The sequence below is a fragment of the Clarias gariepinus genome, chromosome 23 (genome assembly GCF_024256425.1).
Source record: "Clarias gariepinus isolate MV-2021 ecotype Netherlands chromosome 23, CGAR_prim_01v2, whole genome shotgun sequence".
In the NCBI taxonomy this organism is placed as follows: Eukaryota; Metazoa; Chordata; class Actinopteri; order Siluriformes; family Clariidae; genus Clarias; species Clarias gariepinus.
In genome coordinates, this window is record NC_071122.1 from 24164335 (window position 1) to 24185516 (window position 21182).

Genomic DNA, 21182 nt, shown 5'->3' on the forward strand with positions numbered 1-21182 from the left:
TCTACACTACATGTTCACGTTTACATTCTGGACCATTACACAAAGTCACTTTAATAACTATTGCACAGAGTCACTTTTTCTATGCATACTTGCACAAAATTATAGTTCTATGCATACAATATATTTCTATTTTCATGTTCTATTTTTTTCTAGTTAAATTTTTATTTAAATTTAAATTTTTTATCATATCTCGTCTATTGATATTTATTACCTATAAGTTTTAATTCTCTTTTTAAGGTCACTGGCGGTCGTGTAAGCATTTCACTACATTTCGTACTGTGTATGACTGTGTATGTGACAAATAAAATTTGAATTTGAATTTGATTGATTTGATTTGAGGAGGAACCATGAGGACAGTTCGATAATTAATTACAATCATAATCATGATGTCATGAATAAAGTGTTTTCCTCCTCTAGTGGATGCAGTGCAGTAATGAAGTGGAGTGAATTTAAAGGTCAAATATAATATTTTTTTCCCTAATAAGTCAACATAATCCTCAGCTGAAACACCGCTCAGAGCAGATGCATTCTGGCCTCCTTGAAAACCCTCTGTTTTACAACTAATCAGAAAACAGAACCTGGGACCGGCCTGAAAACTGCTGCAAACAAAACAGAACAACTATTTAAACAGACCTCATGTCTGAACCATGATTTATATGCATGAAGATAATGATTCTACCTTTGTAAGCCACACACAGCTAGAACTGCAAACATTAGCTAACTAGCCTGCTAAAATGGCCAAGACGTATTTATCCCCTAATGATCAGTCAGGCTGAGAGTGAGTTAACTCGGTTATGTTTTAACTGTAATACTATTGGTCGCTCTTGGTTGATTTAATCAATGAGCAATAAAATAACTTCACAATTAAGTTACATTTTATTTAGCTACATGCGAACAGCCATGGAGAGCTGAATGTTTTGTTAAATACTAGACTGTGGCTAATGTTGTGCTTCTTTATTCTGTTATTTTGAGACAAGTGTGTCAATGTGTTCACTTCATCCAGTGTCTGTGAAATGGCCCTGCCCGTTAGCTCTCAGTCACTGGTTCTGAACCGATCAGGTGGACAGGACGGAGCTCTCCTGGAACTCTTTATATTATTTTGTATTTTGGTCCATCCACGTGTCGACTGGTACATCATGCAGTGGAGACTCCCCACCTTGGAGATGTATCCATTGCTTTAGTCGCAGTTACTCAAGAGGTCGAGTTGTTAGCTTGATGCCCAATTGGCATTCACAAACTACAGGCTATAGAGGAACGCCAATTAGCCAACTCTAGTCTTTACCACAATTTTTTTTTTTTTATCTTTATGGCTGAGGGTTCGATTCCCACCTCGGGGTCTGAGTGCATGGGATTTGCATGTGGGTTTCCTTCGAGAATACTGCTTTCCTCACACAGTACAAAAACATGCAGGTTAGGCTAACTGGCGTTTCCAAATTGGCAGTAGTTTATGAATGAGTGTGTGTGAGTTTGTGCCCTGTGATGCATTGGAATCCTCCACCTTTTACCCAAAGTCTCCTGGGATAAGCACCAGGCCCACCACCACCATGTGTACAGAATACTGTACACATTGTAGAAGAAATAAATTTACTTAAAAAAAAATGTAAACAGTAATGTAATAAAAAATTTAAAATAAAAAGACAAATATCGCTTAGTGGATGTTCGGGCGTTTTTATTTACAGCATTTGGTGCTCAGTGTAATTTTAATAAAAAACCTAATAATTTTTCTTTTTAATTATTATTGTATGTAATGCTTACACATTTTTTTTAAGCTAAAACCTGCATGTCATTTAAATCTATAGTGAGTTTTATTATTCATTTATTATTTACTAACCAAGAGTTATTTATCTCCTAATGAACAGACAGGCTGAGAGTGAGTTATCTCAGTCATGTTTTAACCTGATTTTTACTGTAATAATGTTGGTCACTCAGGGTTTATTAAATAAACAATCAGTAAAATAATTTTACAATAATGTCACATTTTATTTTGCTACATGAACTCAATTCAATTCAATTTTATTTGTATAGCGCTTTTAACGATTTACATCATCACAAAGCAGCTTTACACAATCAAAAGAATTAAGTTTGTATGAAATGTGAATGTGTATGAATCACAATGATATGATTGTTCCTGATGAGCAAGCCTAGGACGACGGCGACAGTGGCAAGGAAAAACTCCCTGAGATGGTAATAGGAAGAAACCTTGAGAGGAACCAGACTCAACAGGGAACCCATCCTCATTTGTATGATAACAGATAGCAGGGCTTGATGTGCATAATAATATGCGAGACTGGAAGTTCAGTATAAGAGGAGATGTGTAAGATTGAAGTCCAGTTTGTTCCTGGAGGCTCAGGTAGACTGTGAGAAATTCCAGTCCTGAACTATTGAGCGACTGAAGTCACAGGTCCTCAGAGAACAGCTGTCTGCATCAGTCGAGGACAGGACCACCTTCATGGAAAAGTGGAACCAACCCCAGTCACCACACGCATTCCAGGCAGACCACACGGGGGCATCCATGTGATAAGATCTCCAACCAGAAGCAGGACTCCAGGATGAGACATGAAACTCATTTCTATCCTAATCTTTGTGAATAAATGCAGAAGTATCTCTAAATATCTCATTTCACAGACACTGGATGAAGTGAACACATCGACACATCGACAGTGTTTAACAGCTGAATGTTCTGTTAAACACTAGACTGTGTGGTTTTCCTGTGGCTAATGTTGTGCTTCTTCATTCTGTTATTTTGAGACGAGTGTGTCGATGTGTTCACTTCATTCAGTGTCTGTGAAATGGCTCTGCTCGTCCTCCTGCTCTTCTTCCTCCTGATTCTGGACATTAACTCTCAATGTGAGTCGATATTGTGGTGCTGTGAGTCGAGTGATTTGTTTTAACAGATGTTTAAAAAAAGCTAAAGATTTTTAGAGTTCTGCATACTTCTGCATTTATTTACAAAGATTAGGATAGAAATGAGTTTCATGTTTAGTCTGTGTATTATAGTAAGTATTCTGTGTGTGTGTGTGTGTGTGTGTGTGTGTGTGTGTGTGTGTAGATGATCCTCAGCCCCGGCTGTTCGTGTCTCCTGAAGTTCTCACAGTGAGCGGATCAGTGTATCTTCACTGTGATGTTTCACGCAGTGTTAAAGTGTCTCAGTGTTATTTCTACCCAGAGAGAGACGACACAAATATAAAACTCTCTCCATCATGTCAGCTCTCAGTCACTGGTTCTGAACTGATCAGGTGGACAGGACGCAGCTCTCCTGGAACTCTTCATATTATTTGTCACTACACTGTGGATAAATCAGGGATTCAGGCTCCTTCTCCTCACTCTCTCCCAGCTCCAGTCACAGTGCTGAGTAAGATCAATGTTATACGTTTTGTCTATCTCTGTATAATGTACATGTTTAATGCATAAATGTCTGTTATGTTTATGATATTTACATGTGTATGTATTTAATTTCATTTATTCCTCTGCAGATCAGAAACCGGTACTAAGTGTCAGTCATGATGATCAGTTTGATGAATTCAGACTTGTGTGTGAAATACCAGAGTCAGAGTCAGTAAGAGCTGATTTTAGCTGTAATCTCTACACTGGAGAAAATCCTCAGCCTTATCGAACCCAAACATCTCAAAAGAGACAATCTGGGAATCTGGTTTGTATTTTTAAAGCAGAGAGAAATGATCTGTTCAGACGTCTGCAGTCAGTAAAGAGTGATGAAGTGAGCTGTGATTATTCACTGATCTCTGACCCGACTGCTCGCTCTCTAATGAGTGACAAATACAACATGACACGTAAGTTACTAATCACATGACTGGGCCTTTATGTGCATATTCATGTTATATTACCATTAAAAACATATGATGAGCGTTACATATCATTTATGTTTATAGATACATAGATAGATAGATATATAGATAGATGGATACCTTATTGATTCTGGAGGTAATTCTAGTAAAATGTAATATAATATGCAACAGTGTGCTCGAACTAAAAAGTTTCTATTTTACATTTATATTAAATCAGCTGGAATTTCATAATTTAACATTTTAACAACTTTGCATGTTAGATTCCTCTCCTAAACCGACACAGTCATCTTTTGAATCATCTTCCATCACTACAGAGGATCCTACTGCAGGTAATCCATTCAAGTATATTCTGCATTATGTTAAAAAAATTTTAGTTAATTTTGGTGTTTTGTTTTGCTGTCAAGGACAGATAGATGGATGGGTGGATAGATAGATAGATCGATCGATAAATAGATAGATAGATAGCGTGAATGGAACCTTGGATTACGAGCATAATTCATTCCGGAAGCGGGCTCGCATTTCAAAACACTTGTAAACCAAATTGAAATATTCCATAAGTAATAGTGGAAAAAAAAATACATAAAAATAATGAATACAAAATATTAAGTAAAAATAAAACAAATTAACCTGCACTTTACCTTTAAAAAAAGGTAAAAATAAATCCCGACAGATAAGTGTTACCGTTTGTGCGCGCAGGTGCTGTGCGTGCGTGTGTGTGCGGCTCAGGGCCAGAGGTAGCTTAGTGGTTAAGGCATTGGACTACGGTTTGGAAGATCCCAGGTTCAAACCCCACAACCACCAAGTTGCCACTGTTGGGCCCTTGAGCGCTCAACTGCTCAGATGTGTTATGAGATAAAAATGTAAGTCGCTCTGGATGAGAGCGTCTGGCAAATGCCTAAATGTAAATGTGGCTAAAGTAAGGAGCCCCTCCCCCTTCTCGTCTTACACAGTTACCCTTCCTCCACTCTTTCCACACAAATGTGTGCGCACCACAGAAACACTGTTTTAACAGAAAAATAAACAAGAAATCTCTCTAATGACACTCGATTGAGCTACACACTAACGGAATCACTGCTGTAAAGTAAAAATAAAACAAATGAACCTGCATTTTACCTTTAAAAAAAATCGCGACTGAGCAGTGTTTCTGTGTAGAGCAGAGAGAAAGAGTGTGTGTGTGTCTTTGAAGGCGAAAGTAGTAGGGGTCTGTGTGTGTGTGTGGAGGGAGGGGGGGGGGTGCACAGTGTCCAATGACACGTGCGCACACAAATACAAAGATCAGGCTGATAAAGAGAGAGAAAATGGATCTTTAATGTCTCTAATGAGACTTTCTTTTGCTTTACATGTGCGCTGTACACACACATACAGACACAAAATAAAATATGTTTAACACACACACACACACACACTTGTGATCACAGTGTTATAGTAAACAGTACACGCATGCACGGATCTTGATTATAGCAGTAAGAGACGTGCACTAAGACCCAGCAGGGGAGACAATTACCCACAATCCCGCTTTGCAAAAAAGATAAAAAACGTTGGCTCAGCGTCAAAACAAGAAGCGCATGCGTGATACATGATATTCGGTACTATTCATAACCAACACTTGCTCGTATTTAAAGTCAAAATTTATTTAAACCGCGTTACTTGCAATCAGAGGTTTCACTGTAGACAGACAGACAGACAGACAGACAGACCCTAAAGGGAAATTGTAGCGTTTCAGCAGCCAGTTCACATAATATACAACAAGCAACAAACAAGAATTGCAGTGATGGAGGAGGTTACAGTTAAGGTGAATAAAAAGGTAAACATTGTGTCAAGTTTAAGGTGCATTTAAGAGGTAGAAAATGCTATCAAATAATATATGAATATGAAAATACTGTTTCTATGTACACGTGCATGATGAGTGTATATACAGGTGGGAATACAATTGTACATTAGGTGGCCCAGCAAGTAGTAATGAAGAAATGGAACCAGCAAATACAAATAAAAATGAGGATGTAATGAATGAAGGATCTGACCATAGTGCGTTGATGACAGAATGTATATGAGCATACTGTATTTATATGGTAAAATAATGTCCAGAAACACATGTAGTAATTTTTAGCTTTATCATTTTCACTTCTCACATATTGATCCAGATAAAATAAATAAAAACTGCTGGCTAATTATGTATAATATTTTATTTATTATGTATAATAAAACATTGTATTCATCTCTCTGTGCTTGTGTGCGTGTGTGTGTGTGTGTGTGTGTGTGTGTGTGTGTGTGTGTGTGTGTGTGTGTGTGTGTGTGATTTTATTCAGGCTCACTGCTCACCATACTGCCAGTTACTGGTGTCTGTGTTTTACTGGTTGGACTGGTGAGCATCTGTGTCTGTATGTGCATCAGTAAGTCTTTAACTTAGGAAATGATTCTTTTTTTACCCTAAATTTTTCAAATTAACTAATTTTGGATTTGTTGATAATTATCAAATAAAAAAGGTGTTTTTGTGGTTTAGGAAAGAAGATGACTCGAAGGTTCGACATTTATTGCATTCAGTTGAACAGTGTGTTATCACTGTAGATCTTAGATTTATTACCTCTACTGTAAGTAAATAATATGTTTATATCCGTGTCATTCTTTGTTTTTTTCAACAGATGCAAACTGAACACCGGCCCCTGTGATCAGGGTATGTTTATGACTTTATAAAAAAAAAAAAAGTATTGGAAAATACAATAAAAAAAGTGGATTTATTAAAAGTATTTCTTTTACTACAGGAGTCATGATGTCCATGTTTAATATAAATAAGGTAATTAGCATTTCTGCTTCATAAATAATAAACTGTACTTCACTATGTGTTACAGTTCATGTATTTTTAAACCAAAGTTTAAGAGTTTTTTTTTCTTTGTCATGTTTAGTCTAGCTTAGAAGCTGCTGCATCTTACTCCAGCTCAGTGTGTTCACCGTCTCAGCCTTCAGGTAAACTACAGTATACTGAAATATATAAGTATGAAAGAATAATTAAATGCAGCCTTCAGGTAGAAACCTGCTGATTTAGCTGCTTTCGCTATCACAGTGGGACACATTAAAGTATTTTTTATGTGACGGTGGTGATATGAAGGTAGTCAGCTCACCCGTTTCCATTAAAATCATTTTACATGTGATTGAGTAATCAATAAGGTGATCTGAGCAGTGCAGTGGGTTTTTAAGCTGTAAAAAAGTGAGCAACGGGGAGTGTGGAAAGGAGGTGAAGAGGCGGGTACAGGCAGGTTGAAATGGGTGGAGAAACTTTCAGGCACTGAAGAAAAGACAGGAGGCAGAGTCGGAGGTAGCAGAGCTGAAGATGTTGAGGTTCTCTTTGGGAGTGACAAGGATGGATAGGATCAAGAATGAGTTCATCAGAGGGACAACCCATGTTAGATGTTTTGGAGATAAAGTCAGAGAGGCCAGATTGAGGTGGTTTGGACATGTTCAGAGGACAGAGATGGTGAATATATCAGTAGAAGGATGCTGAGGTTGGAACTGCCAGGCAGGAGGTCTAGAGGAAGACCAAAGAGGAGATTTATGGATGCAGTGAGAGAGGACATGAAGTTAGTTGGTGTGAGAGAAGAGGATGCAGAGGACAGCGTCACTGAAAACACAAACAAAAAAAAACAGGGCTCTGAAAACTAAAAATAAACTCTCGACCTCACTGGACGAATCAATCCTTAGTAAGGGCTTATGTGTGACACGCTGAACTAATGGTGTGCCTCTCTCTCTCTCTCTCTCTCTATCAATCACGCCGGCTTCTTGCATAGTCTCGGGCTGGGTCTTTTGCCTTTGTCATAGTTCTTGTCTTGGCCCTGGTATCAGGGCCCTTAAATAGACACACTGACAGGTGGGATGCGTTCTAGCTGCCTGCGGATCTGCCCTTTCAGTGCAGGGTATTTTCACGTGGCTCTGCCCCTCGTGAGACCCGTGTCATTACAGTCAGATACATGATCTAACTTTATACAGTATATTATACAGAGTCTCAAACCTTCATAAACTGTTGAGGTGAATCAACTGTTTATATCCACAGAACACATGAAGGTGAAGTAGGTAACTGGTGTTTAGGAACTTCTAGCTAATGCGTAACTGTTCTAAAACATTAAAAACATGATTTATCTTTATCCCCCTTTAAAAAATTTAGTCCAGCAAAGATTGTGATGTAGCCAAAAAAGTCTTAAAACAGTTTTATAATCTAAATATCATGTTACTATGTGTGAATTTTTAGACCCCAGAGGAGACAAGAAAACACTGGTGAGTCTGGTTTGGTTCTCAGCTTGTAAATAAACTATTAGGCTGTTCGGTGGTCCGGGCTTCCACTTTTCAATTTTGCTTTAATTTCTTTTGCACAGTCAGACTGTGTGCAGCAGTGAATTTTACTAAATGATTTAGTTTGAATATAAATAAACAAGAACACATGACTGTACATGACAAAGCAACGATTATTAAAAGGGGACACTGCTAACAGCTGACATCTTGTTTTGTCTTGCTTTGACAGGACGATGTTATTTACACACAAGTGACCATCAAAACTAAAGACCCAGTGTACAGCCTGCCGTAAAAATCCAGATGTTTATTACGCCTTACTGATTATATACTGTTATATGCAGAATTTTTTGTCTTTTATCCTTTAATTCATGGTTTAATATAAAAGATTTTTTTTAAATGTCCCAAGCTGAGTCCAGACTGAGTTAATTAGCTGATGTTTTTACATGTGCCTCAGTTTTACCAGCTGAATGTGAAGCTGTGTAAGGAAGTGGAGGAAGCCACATGTAGAGTCAGAAATAAACATGAGCTGCAGTGACATGCTATTCAAACAGCTGGACTTTAACAGATTTTAGAATTATTTGCATCTGTAAAATGTATTTTTTAAAACTATAGAAATAAAAATTCTAAACGCAGCAGCAATCAGTTTATTTAACTTTTTTTTCCTTTTCCACTCATAATAGATATATATATATTTTTAAGTTATTAACTTTAACAAAAGCTCCGTCAATGTAACAGCGATGTAAGTTGCCTTGCTTAATTTTGTTTTCACTTTTTAAACTAGCGTTACTTTTTTAGGTACATCACCTGGTATTAAGGAATGCCTCTGCAGATCTCTGCCTTAAAGAGAGAGGTGTCTCATTATTATTATTATTATTATTATTATTATTATTATACTATTTATTAGTAGTAGTATTACCACGTCATACCACGATTTGTGCATCATTAGCATTTTTTACTTTATTAACTCACCCTCAACAAAAGGGTTAATTAAGGTTACTTTGCAGTTTTTCCTGTCACTTACTATAAGTGTTTGTACACTCCTTGCCTGCCGTAAAATGTAAAGGAGGTGGCCAGTTTGGTGACATGGTGCGAGAATAGTACCCTCTCCCTCAACATGGACAAGACAAAGAAGATTGAGAAGGAGAAAAGACCTCATCGAGCACTGTTCATCAAGAAGCTCAAAGTGGAGAGAGTGAGCATCTTTAAATATCTAGGTGTCTACATCAGTGACGACCTCACTTGAACACTTAACATCACAAAGCTGGTTAAACAGGCTCAGCAGCGGCTGCCCTCTTTTAGGAGGCTGAAAAAATTTGGTATGTCTCCTAAGGTCCTCTCCAAATTCTACAGCTGCACGATTGAGAGCGCCTGGACCAACTGCATCACTGGATGGTATAGCAATACTACTAGTGGTGAAAACTGCTGAAAAGATCACTAAGACCCTGCTGCCATCCCTGCAGAGCATTTACTATGAAGTCTGCAGAAAAACTGCTCCCATTCTCAACGACCCCACCCAGCCAGAGCACAGACTATTTAAACCTTTTTTTTTTACACAGACGCTTAAACAGCTGACAGGAGTTTATAATCATGGTCTGCCATATATAAAGTGCATCTGGGAAGTATTCACAGCGCATCATTTTTCTTTGGCTTTGCGGATGCAGCGTGTGGTGTAGATGTCTTCAATAGAGGGGAGAGAGACCCCGATAATCTTCTCTGCTGTCCTCACTAACCGCTGTAGGGTTTTGCGGTCCGATATCGCACAATTCCCAAACCAGGATGTTCTCGATAGTCCCTCTATAGAAGGTGGTCAGGATCGGTGGTGGAAGCTGGGCCTTTCTCAGTCTTCTCAGAAAGAAGAGACGCTGTTGGGCTTTCTTGTGCAGGAAGCTGGTGTTGAGGGACCAGCTGAGGTCCTTCTCCAGGTGGACACCCAGGAATTTGGTGTTTTCAACAATCTCCACAGAGGAGCCGTTGATGCTCAGCGGAGAATGGTCGCCTCGTGTCCTCCTGAAGTCAACAACCATTTCCTTTGTCTTGTCAACATTCAGAGACAGGTTGTTGTCGTTACACCAGTCTGTTAGCCTCTGCACTTCCTCTCTGTACGCTGACTCGTCATTCTTGCTAATGAGACCCACCACGGTCGTGTCATCAGCGAACTTAATGATGTGATTCGAACTGTGTGTTGCTACACAGTCGCGAGTCAGCAGTGTGAACAGCAGGGGACTGAGCATACAGCCTTGTGGGGCCCCAGTGCTCAGTGTGGTGGTGCTGGAGGTGCAGTTCCCGATCCGTACTGACTGAGGCCTTCCGGTCAGAAAGTCCAGGATCCAGTTGCAGAGGAAGGTGTTCAGGCCCAACAGGCTCAGCTTCCCGATCAGTTGTTGGGGGAAATTCTTTTTTTTCTCAGAATTCTACACTCCCCCCCTTAATGAAAAAAGTTTTATAATTTTATTAAAAAAAACTTATTATTTTTAAATGTATAAAAAAACAAAAAAAATTAGAAGGCACCTGTATGTAAGTATTCACAGCGTTTGCCATGAAGCTCAAAATTTAGCTCAGGCTCATCCTGTTTCCCCTAATCATCTTTGAAATGTTTTTGCAGCTTAATTGGAGTCCACCTGTGGTAAATTCAGTTGATTGGACATGATTTGGAAAGGCACACACCTGTCTATATAAGGTCCCACAGGTGACAGTTCATGTCAGAGCACAAAACAAGTATGAAGTCAAAGGAATTGTCCGTAGACCTATGAGACAGGATTGTCTTGAGGCACAAATCTGGGGAAGGTTACAGAAAAATTTCTGCCGCTTTGAAGGTCCCATTGAGCACAGTGGCCTCCATCATCCATAAGTGGAAGAAGTTGGAAAACAACCAGGACTCTTCCTAGAGCTGGCCAGCCATCTAAACTGAGTGATCGGGGGAGAAGGGCCTTAGTCAGGGAGGTGACCAAGAACCCGATGGTCACTCTGTCAGAGCTCCAGAGGTCCTCTGTGGGGAGAGGAGAACCTTCCAGAAGGACAACCATCTCTGCAGCAATCCTCCAATCAGGCCTATATGGTAGAGTTGCCAGACGGAAGCCACTCCTTGGTAAAAGGCACATGGCAGCCTGTCTGGAGTTTGCCAAAAGGCACCTGAAGGACGCTCGGACCATGAGAAACAAAATTCTCAGGTCTGAGGAGACTCTCTGGCCACCAATTTTTCTTTTATTATTTTCCTTTTGCTATTCTTTTCTATACCTATATTTATTTTTTGTGGCATTCGTTGGGGACAGCAATGGAAGAATTACAATGTACAGGTGAAATCTGGAAGCTGTACAGTGAAACCTTGGATTACGAGCATAATTTGTTCCAGAAGCGGGCTTGTATTCCAAAACACTCGTAAATTAAACTTTTCCATAAGAAATAATGGAAACTCAAATTATTCGTTCCACAGCCCAAAAAAAGATACATAAAAAGAGACAATTCCTTAGACTTGGGCTTGGTTTGTGCTCTGACATGCACTGTTAACTATGGGACATTATATAGAAAGGCGTGTGCCTTTTCAATTGAGGTCCAATCAACTGAATTTACTACTGGTGGACTCAAGTTGTAGGAACATTTCAAGGATAATCCCTGGAACCAGGATGCATCTAAGCTTAATTTTGAGTATCATGGCAAAGGCTGTGAATATCTGCAATATTTACAAGTGATTTGTTGAAATGTTTCATTTTAATAAATTTGCAAAGATTTCAAACAAACATTACGGGGCATTGTTTTATAGAATTTTGATAAAAATAATAAATTTAATCCATTTTTAAATAAGACTAACATAACAAAATGTAAAAAAGTGAAGCATATGAGCCCTTTTCCTCATATCCTCTTTGGCATTGAGTAAAGAGATCTTAAAGTCAATATTTAGGAAATCAGCTATTTTACACTATATCTACTGTATGCCATGATATTTTATCCCTTGTCTAATGGTTGTTGTATATTTAATTTCTTGTTTATATAACCTTTTTTTGTCTATTTATATTTGTGTGGAAATTGAAAAACCTCTTTGTCATCAAAATAGTTCTAACCCCTTTGCTATCTTTTTAAGTGTATACATTCTTACAACGTGTTTTTCCAGAAAACTCTATTTTGGAGAAAGGTTGGTTGCTTTCAGCACAGCTCTCCTCATCATCTATGCTGGACATTTTGCCTGATGTTTTCTCCTTGGGCTCAAACTCCACTTAAGAACATGCAAAATAGTTACCATTTAAAATCTACAAACTGATAACGATCAGTCAAATAGGATCTGAGCCAGGAGAGGGCTGTACCCTTAACTCCTACTACATTTTCTAATCTGTGAAGGAGAATACTATGATCAATGGTGTCAAAAGCTGCACTGAGGTTGAGTAACACAAACATAGTGACGCAACCCGGTCCAGAGGCCGATAGGAGGCCATTTATTACTTTACAGAGTGCTGTCTCTGTACTGTGATGAGGCCTAAATCCTGACTGATACAGTTAGTTTATGCTATTTCTATGTAGATATGAACAGAGCTGCTGCACTACTACCTTTTCCAGAATCTTCGAGATAAAGGGGAGGTTTGATATCGGCCTGTAGTTGGACAGCTGACGGGGGTCAAGGTCAGGCAAGGTGAGACAAGACAGTGAACTGAGATAACATCAGACTGTGGAATTGTGATTATATTTCTTATACTTAATCCAAGAGGTAAATATTAAATCTAAAGTGTGGCCTGCTTTATGAGTAGGTCCTACTACACACTGATTTACTCCTACTGAGTCCAGTATGGACATAAATGCTGTTCTCAGAGGGTCTTCTGGATTCGCACAATGAATATTAAAATCTCCAGAAATGAATGCTTTGTCTGCAGTAATGACTAGGATTGAGAGCTACATACACCAGGATCAGCTAACTGGTAGAGGAGGCGTCGCAGTTATTTCCAGTGATAATCTGACTATAGGTCAAAAACACAAACACATATTTAATGCATTTAAAGTTCTCTATAATAACATAAAAAATGTGTCGCCACAAATAATAATGCTGCTCAGTCGATATTTATCATTTAAAGACCTTTAGGGCCGTACTCTGTATTTCTCAGTAAATTTACAGATTTCCTGTATCCAAGAGGACTAGCTTTTTTTTTTTTAAAGCTACACACCCGTGTTGGTTATTTCCAGGTTTCTGTTAAACACAGCATGTCAAACTCTGACATACTGATGTGTTGTACTGTAGTTCCATTAACAGTTAGCCCTTTGGATATAAACGGTCTAATATTTAACAGTCCTAGCTTTAGATCAGAGGTGCTGGCTGTGTATTCAGTGAGCTTTAAATCTGTGGTCTCTATCATAAGTAAATTAAAACAGACTTTCTGGATCTTTCTAAATTTTGGTCGGGGGAACAGACACAGTCTCAATATGGTGAACCCTGAGTGACGGTTCTGTGTAGCTAGCAGACAATTCCTATAGCCTGTGTGTCCGCTCCCTGGCCTGGGCTCTGGGTTTATTAACCCAAATTAACTAGGCCTTATCTAAGACTAGGAGCTATACTACAAGAAATGAAAGCAGCACCTTCCTAAGTGGGATGGACACCGTCCTGCCCTTAACAGGCCAGTTTTTGCTTACTAACCTCTGACTGATGAAGGCGTATATCATTAGCTCCACCATGTATCACTATCTATGAGAAGCCCGTGCTGGCCTAAAACCTTAAGATTACCTTCTACTGTATGTCCTGTGCCCTGGCTCCCTATAAACCTCATGTGACTGTGGTGATGTGATTAAGTCAGCTAGTCAGTTTGCAGATGGCTATAGAGATAGCTGTAAAGAAGAAATTAAGTTGAGCTATGACACTGGATCTAACACTAAACAAATAGACATTTGCAGAAACGCTCAGGTGAAATCTCAAACATCCATTAAGTGTCGAGGTGAATCAAGTATTTAAATAAACTGAACAAATGAAGGTAGAACTGATAACTATTCTAGTTGATAAATAATTGTTTTAAACAAAATTAAGAACATGATTTATGTTTTTTCCCATTTAGGTAAAAAATCTAGTCTATTTAGTCTAAAAATCTATTGAAGATTGTGATGTAGACAAAAAATTCTCAAAAACATTTTTATAATCTGAATATCATGTCACTATGTGTGAATTTTCAGATGCCATTTGAGACAAGAAAAGACTGGTGAGTCTGGTTTTGCTATTAGCTAGTAAGTAAACTATTAGGCTGTTCTGTGGTCAGTGTTTCCACATTTCAGTCTTGCCTTTATTTCTCTTGCACAGTCAGGCTTGTGTGCAGCAGAGAAATTTGCTAAATGATCTAACCTGATTATACCTACAGATGAAAGCATGACTGTACATGACAAGTCAACGATTATTAAACATAGACACTGCTAATGGCTGACCTCCTGTTTTGCTTTGCTTTGACATGACAATGTTGTTTTACGAGCATAACTCCATCTCTGACACGCAAGTGACCACCAAAACCGAAGACCCAGTTTATAGCCTGCCATGAAAACACTTATGTTTATTTCACCTTACAGATTATATACTGATATATGCAGAATTTTTCTTTTCTCTTTTATCCCTTAACACACAATTTAATTTATTAGATTTTTGGATTTTAAATGACTTGAGATCTGGCATGTAAATGTGATGTGACTGAATAGAGTTCATAGATGAGTCTAATTTATGTGTCTCAGTTTTACCAGTTGAATGTGAAGCTGTGTCAGGAAGTGGAGGAAGCCACATGTAGAGTCAGAAATAAATATGACCTTTATGAGAGCAGTGACATGCTATACAAAGAGCTGGAATTTTACAAATGTTTGGATTATTTTCATCTATAAAATATTATTTCTAAAACTGTGGAAATAAAAATTCAAAACTCAGCAACAATTAGTTTATTTCATGATTTTTGATTCCTGGCGATTTACAATCAAGACTTTATCTTAAAATTAGAAACTTTGTTAAAGGTTGCTTCATAGAGTGTAACTTCTCAAGGGAAGAAGTCTTCATTTTAATATTTATTTATTTACATATTTTTAATAATCAGCAGAACTAGTGGAGTGAGTTTTTAAGTATATTGTCACATGGTATTAAGGAGTCCTTCTGCCCTTCAGCCCTCTGTCTTAAAGAGAAGTGTCTAGTTCTTCTTCTTATTATTGTTATTATTATTATAAGTAGTAGTAGTAGTAACAGGTCAGTGATTTGTGCACCATCAGTATTCCTAAACTATTGATACACCCACAACAACAGGGTTAATTAAGGTTGCTCTGCATTTCCTCCTGTAACCTAAGAGTTCGTACACTGTAAAAGAAACAAGCTGCCAAAACGTTTGGTAACAAGTTGCACAGATTTGTTAAGTTTACTCAAATTTGAAAGAAATTTGTTGGCCAAACAAATATTTCACATTGCTGTCCCCAGTTCAAAATCTTAAGTTGACTCAACTTTACGTGCCCCCACTAAAACACACAAACATTACATAAAAAAATTTATTCTTTCAAAACTAGTCAAAGTGATTTGCATTAAAGAAGAAAATACAGGTTCTATTTAATAAAATACCTGGATAACACCAGATGCTTATTGGTCTCTTACTGATTCTTTTATATTACAATTTCATAACCATTTTTAAAAACTACAGTAGCAAAGATAAACAGTTTTTCCCCAATGTGTCAGACACAAAAAAGAGTCTCTAAGAGTTTGTTTCTCAGCATGTGAACCTGACAAGAGCGCGTCTCTCCAAGTCCAATAGAAATCGTTTGAATGGCTTCATAGGTGTACATCCAGTCCTATTGGAATTCCATGTTTAGAGCTCAGACTTGACCAAACATCACTCCTAAAGCTGCTGTATGTCACCCAAGCCATCAAGGACTACAGACCCCTCCAACACCACAGCAACTTCATCAGCTTGTTCAGGCTCCTCCAATAGCTCCAAAAGGCCAACCATCACGCTATATCTAGTTATTATAAAAGTAAAAGACAATAATAAGGCTACATATTACCAGAGAGTGTAAAACACTGTTTCTGGAATTCTAGTGATGGGTAAAGCTACATATTGATTCATATTCAAAAGGGTTTATTTTTCAATCGTTTTACTTTGTCATTCCACAGGAGTAATAGTTTGGACTGATGTTTTAAAAAAGACCAGGTATTTACTCAGTTCGCTTTTCATACAGATAAGTTAACCGATATACTGTAACAATCGTAGCAAAACTAGCACAAACATTTTTACATCCTTTAACTTACCGAGTACTGATGCACTCCTATTCCTTAACTGTTATTTAACTGAGTTTTTCTTGAACTTTTGTTACCTAAGTGGGCAAAGTGGGGAAAGGATATGGTTATGGACGGTTAGCTAACTGCTGTAAAGTGCGGTAACATGAAGCCTAACGTTAGCTAAGCTCAACTCAGTAATGTCAGGGTGCCTTAGTATGACCATAAGTTGAAACACACTGGCCTCACGTATACTCTACAACGTTAATCGTCTAAAATACCTCTAAGCTAACTGAAACATATTTTATTGGGAAAAAAAAATTCCCAGAATAAAGAGTCCACAAAACGGCCATGTTCACCTCTTTAGTGCAGTTTGATAGCGTCACTCTGGCGGGGTTGTTGGGTGCAGCGGAGGGTTGGGGTCTTAATTAACTGATTGTATCTCGGAGAAGGTAGTTTGAGGTTTTTTTTTAGCTTTGACAGTCTGTCAGTCTGTGTCTTCAAAGTATTTAAGAACACAGTGTTACCTCTTGTCTCAACAGATACCACTGTTGGAAGTTTGGCCAGCAATACAATATTAATTCATTCAACATTTATCTCGTTGGATTTTTAACAGTGTACATTCTTAGTCTGCCTCAAGAACACACACTTAATTCTCAAACCTCTCCAGGAACAAAGGGCCTCTTTAATTCTTTTAATTGCATCTAATAATAAGAAGAAGTAAAAGAAGAAGAAGAATCAAAATAGATTCTATTAAAAACCTAAACAAACAAGCTGAATCTGTTAAATTACCAACATTTAACTAATTTCACACTAATCTAGTCACACTGCCAGACCTGGATAGAATCCTTCTGTCACTGCTGTCTGGTGTCTTGTATTTCTGTACTGGATTCACTCGTACATCGTGTGTCTCTTGTCTTCTCTCGTTTGTGCATAAAGAAATTCTTATTATTTTAAAAACACATGATGTGCACTGAAACTGAAACTGTGCAGTGTACTTCACTGCTGCTACATTTATGTTCTAAATTATTCTAATCAGGATGTTCTGTTAATTTGCCCTGCTGTACACTTCCACTATATAAGACTTGGGCAGTAAAGCTCTCTGTGCTGCTGTGTTGTTTATTCATGCACACTGTTCAGTAGGTAAGCTGAAAAATGATAAAATGTAGAAAACTAGACAAACATTATAAAGCTTTTTTGTTTTTTAATTTGTAAAGTGAGTTGGTGAACCTAGGCAGAGTTTAGGGCTGAATATTCTGTTAAACACTAGCCTGTGTGGTTTTCCTGTAAATAACTGTGCTTCTTCATTCTGTTATTTTGAGACAGAATGTGTGTCAAAGTGTTCACTTGTCACTTGCCAAGTGTCCATCTAGTGTCTGTAAAATGGCTCTGCTCGTCCTCCTGCTCTTCTTTCATCTGATTCTGGACATTAACTCCCAATGTGAGTCGATATTGTGGTGCTGTGAGTTGAGTGATTTTTTTTAACAGATGTTTAAAAAGCTAAATTTCTTTCTGCATTTAAAGATAATCAGTTTCATCTTTATCCTGTGTATTACAGTAAGTATTCTGTATGTGTGTGTGTGTGTGTGTGTGTGTGTGTAGATGATCCTCAGCCCCGGCTGTTCGTGTCTCCTGAAGTTCTCACAGTGAGCGGATCAGTGTATCTTTACTGTAATGTTCCACGCAGTGTTAAAGTGTCTCAGTGTTATTTCTACCCAGAGAGAGACGACACAAATCTAAAACTCTCTCCATCATGACAGCTCTCAGTCACTGATTCTGAACTCATCAGGTGGACAGGACGCAGTTCCCTTTCAAAGGCTACACTCGCTGCTGCGTGAAAACGCTATGGGAATATCTTTTCATGCTGCCGGTTGTGAAGCATGTATGTACCAAACACAGCAAACGTCAGTGACGTCATCTGATTAGATGCACCTACAGGTTATAAATAGGAGTGAGCCGGCAACATTTCTCAGATCTTTTTCTTCACCGCATTGTGCGCGTATGTGTGTCAGCAAAGCATAACAAAATATAAAACAAGCAGAATTAAATCTCATAAAACTCACCAGATAGTATGGCGGAGTTTAGAGTAAGATGTCCCCCTTCTTGTGAAAATTTCCTTTCGGAGGGCGATAGGCATACATTCTGCTTCGAATGTTTGGGTGAAGAGCACGCTCTCAAAGGGCTTAATGGAGAGTGTGAGCACTGTGATCTTCTCCCCATGAAGCTGCTTCGCGCGCGCCTTGCATTCTTTAGGGACCCACGAGCCGCGCTGCACTCATGGGGATTACAAGCAGATCTGGCGAGGCGCGAGAGACGGAGTCTATGAGAATATGAGGAATTGCTCGAAATCATAACGCGTGCAGCCGAACGACTGCATATTGACTGGCCACAGGAGCAGGCTCACCCAAAACAATCTAAATTAGATGACAGATTTCTGTCGGGTGGCCAGGAGATGGAGCCAAAACACCGCTCTCTCCCATTTTTTGATGACCTCCACAACGAGTTATCTCGTCTTTGGAGAAATCCTTTTCCTTCCCGTATTTTTGTACCATCGATTTCGTTTTATTCGAACATCGTTGATGCAAAAGCACGAGGTTATGTGGTGATGCCCCAGATAGAAGAGACGCTTGCGGGCTATCTCTCTCCTGGAACATCATCCTCATTAAAGAAACCAACACTTCCCTCCAAGCCGTGTAGAACTTCTTCTACCCTGGTAGGGAAAGAGTTCCAAGCAGCAGGTTAGGCCGGCGCTTCCTTGCACACCATGGCGGTTTTGCAGGCGTATCAGGCTGATCTGCTGAAAGATTTAAGCACGAGCAGCACACTGAATCATGACACATTCAATAAATTACGCCGGGCTACTGATTTATCCCTGCGTGCGACTAAACAGACAGCCCGTGCAATCGGCCGTTCCATGGCCTTCTTGGTGACCGCTGAAAGGCACCTGTGGTTGAACCTGACAGGCATCAAGGACAAGGATCGAACATTCCTCTTTGATGCCCCTGTCTCACCTTCCGGCCTATTCGGCGCGCTGTGAATTCCGTCGCCACTAGGTTCCGAGAAGCTAAACTGTATGAACAGGCTTTTGGGAAATTTCTCCCACGCCGTGCTCAAGAGTCGAGGCCCTTGGTCACGCAGCCTCGACCAGATCTGAATCTGAGGCACAAAAGGAGAGCGTCAGCAGCCGGGCACCCCCCCCGCAAGGACTGGGATACGGCTCTTCACCCCTCACAGGCCGCCTCCAAAAGATCAGATCACCGCACTGTCTTCTTTTCAAAGATTAAGTCCTGAAAGCCTACGTGCCCAGGACTGTGGGGGTGATCCCCCCCGGGGAACGGCACTCAACGCTCTTTCCTATAAGAGCATGCCCCCCCAGACACCCCCAGGGGGTCGGTGTTCTGTTTCCGCCGCCTTTGGTGTTTCGGACCTCACTGACCTCCAGAGATATGTTAGTGCCTCGGTTATATCCTGCTATATTCCAGGATGCCGAACCACTAACACCCCCCGCGCACCAAAACTTGTACCCTTTCATAGAAGCTGGCAGCATGGAAGCTACTGCCAGGCATATCTCCCTGGGTGCTAAAGACTGTAGAGAAAGGCTACAGGATTCAGTTTGCTCATCGCCCTCCGCGTTTCAACGGCGTGGTCTACACTTCCTGGAGAAGGGAGCCATAGAACAGGTTCCTCCTCCAGACAGGGAGTCAGGCTACTACAGTCGTTACTTTCTGGTCCCCAAGAAAGGCGGGAGGCTGTGTCCGATTTTGGATCTTCTTGACTTCTTGATATACTTGACTGTATATCACTTTCAAAAATGTTTGGGCCTCATGGCAGCTGCATCCACGGTGATACCTTTGGGCCTTCTGCACATGAGAGCTTTTCAGTTGTGGCTAAGAGCCAGGGGATTTCATACAAGGGGCCAATCCCCGAAGGCGAATAAGGGTTACGCTCAAAGGACGTCGTACCCTTTCTATGTGGTTCAGATCCCGGTTTTTCACCTTGGGTCCCACTCTAGGTCCGTCTTGTTGTCGCAAAATGCAGATGCCTTTAATGTTTTCAGTCTGCCTTATCCACTGTGCGAGAAGCTCTATATAGAGCGCAAAAAGCTGTGGTAAAATTGGACATCCATGCCTTGATCCACATTCTAATATAATGGTATCTGAAAGGTACCTATTTATTTTTATTTAGGCAGATGGTTAATTAAACAATGTGTGTATGTGCACTGTGATGCCGGCAACAAAAATTTATGGAATGCCAAAGCTTTTAAGAGCGTTATATAGGAGAGGCCAACTTACGGAATCAAAAGCCTTTTCTGCATCCAAACTAATTAAATAGGCCTCCAGGTTATCCTGCTAAATATGACTTAATATCTGCGGAGATCGTCTAATATTATAATGAGTTTGCCTTTGAGAGATACTGTAAACCCAGTCTGATCGGTATTAGTTGTGGAAAAATCTTTTCTAGTCTTTTGGCAAGAAATCTTGTATATAATTTGTAATCGACATTCAGGATTGAAATCGATCGATATAAACTGCATTCTAATTTATCTTTTCCCTCTTTTGGGATAACTGAGATGCCTCGCTCCATGATGGAGGCGCTTTGGCCTCCATTAAAGATGTATTTCAAGTCCGAAGAAGACTCGGTATTAATTCAGATATAGTGGAACCTTGGATTACGAGCATTATTTGGAAACATAACGAGCATAATGGAAACTCAAATTATTCGTTCCACAGCCCAAAAAATTAATACATAAAAATAACTAATACAAAATATAAAGTAAAAATAAAACAAATGTTTATGTGTGCAGACGCTGTGTGTGTGTGTGTTAGTTTTAGTCCCTCAGCCTGTCTGTGTAAGCACGCGTAATTTGACACTGTGCCGGTTCTCTCTCTCTCTCTCTCTTTCTCTTTCTT

At 39.4% G+C, this 21182-nt stretch overlaps 1 long non-coding RNA gene across 1 annotated transcript; it reads left to right on the plus strand.

Moving 5' to 3' along the window:
• The first annotated feature begins 6725 nt into the window (after nucleotides 1-6725).
• On the plus strand, nucleotides 6726-8395 carry LOC128511099 (uncharacterized). Its single transcript, XR_008356159.1, has 3 exons — nucleotides 6726-6764; nucleotides 8041-8066; nucleotides 8311-8395. It is a non-coding gene; the product is annotated as an uncharacterized LOC128511099 (long non-coding RNA).
• The last annotated feature ends 12787 nt before the right edge of the window (nucleotides 8396-21182 follow it).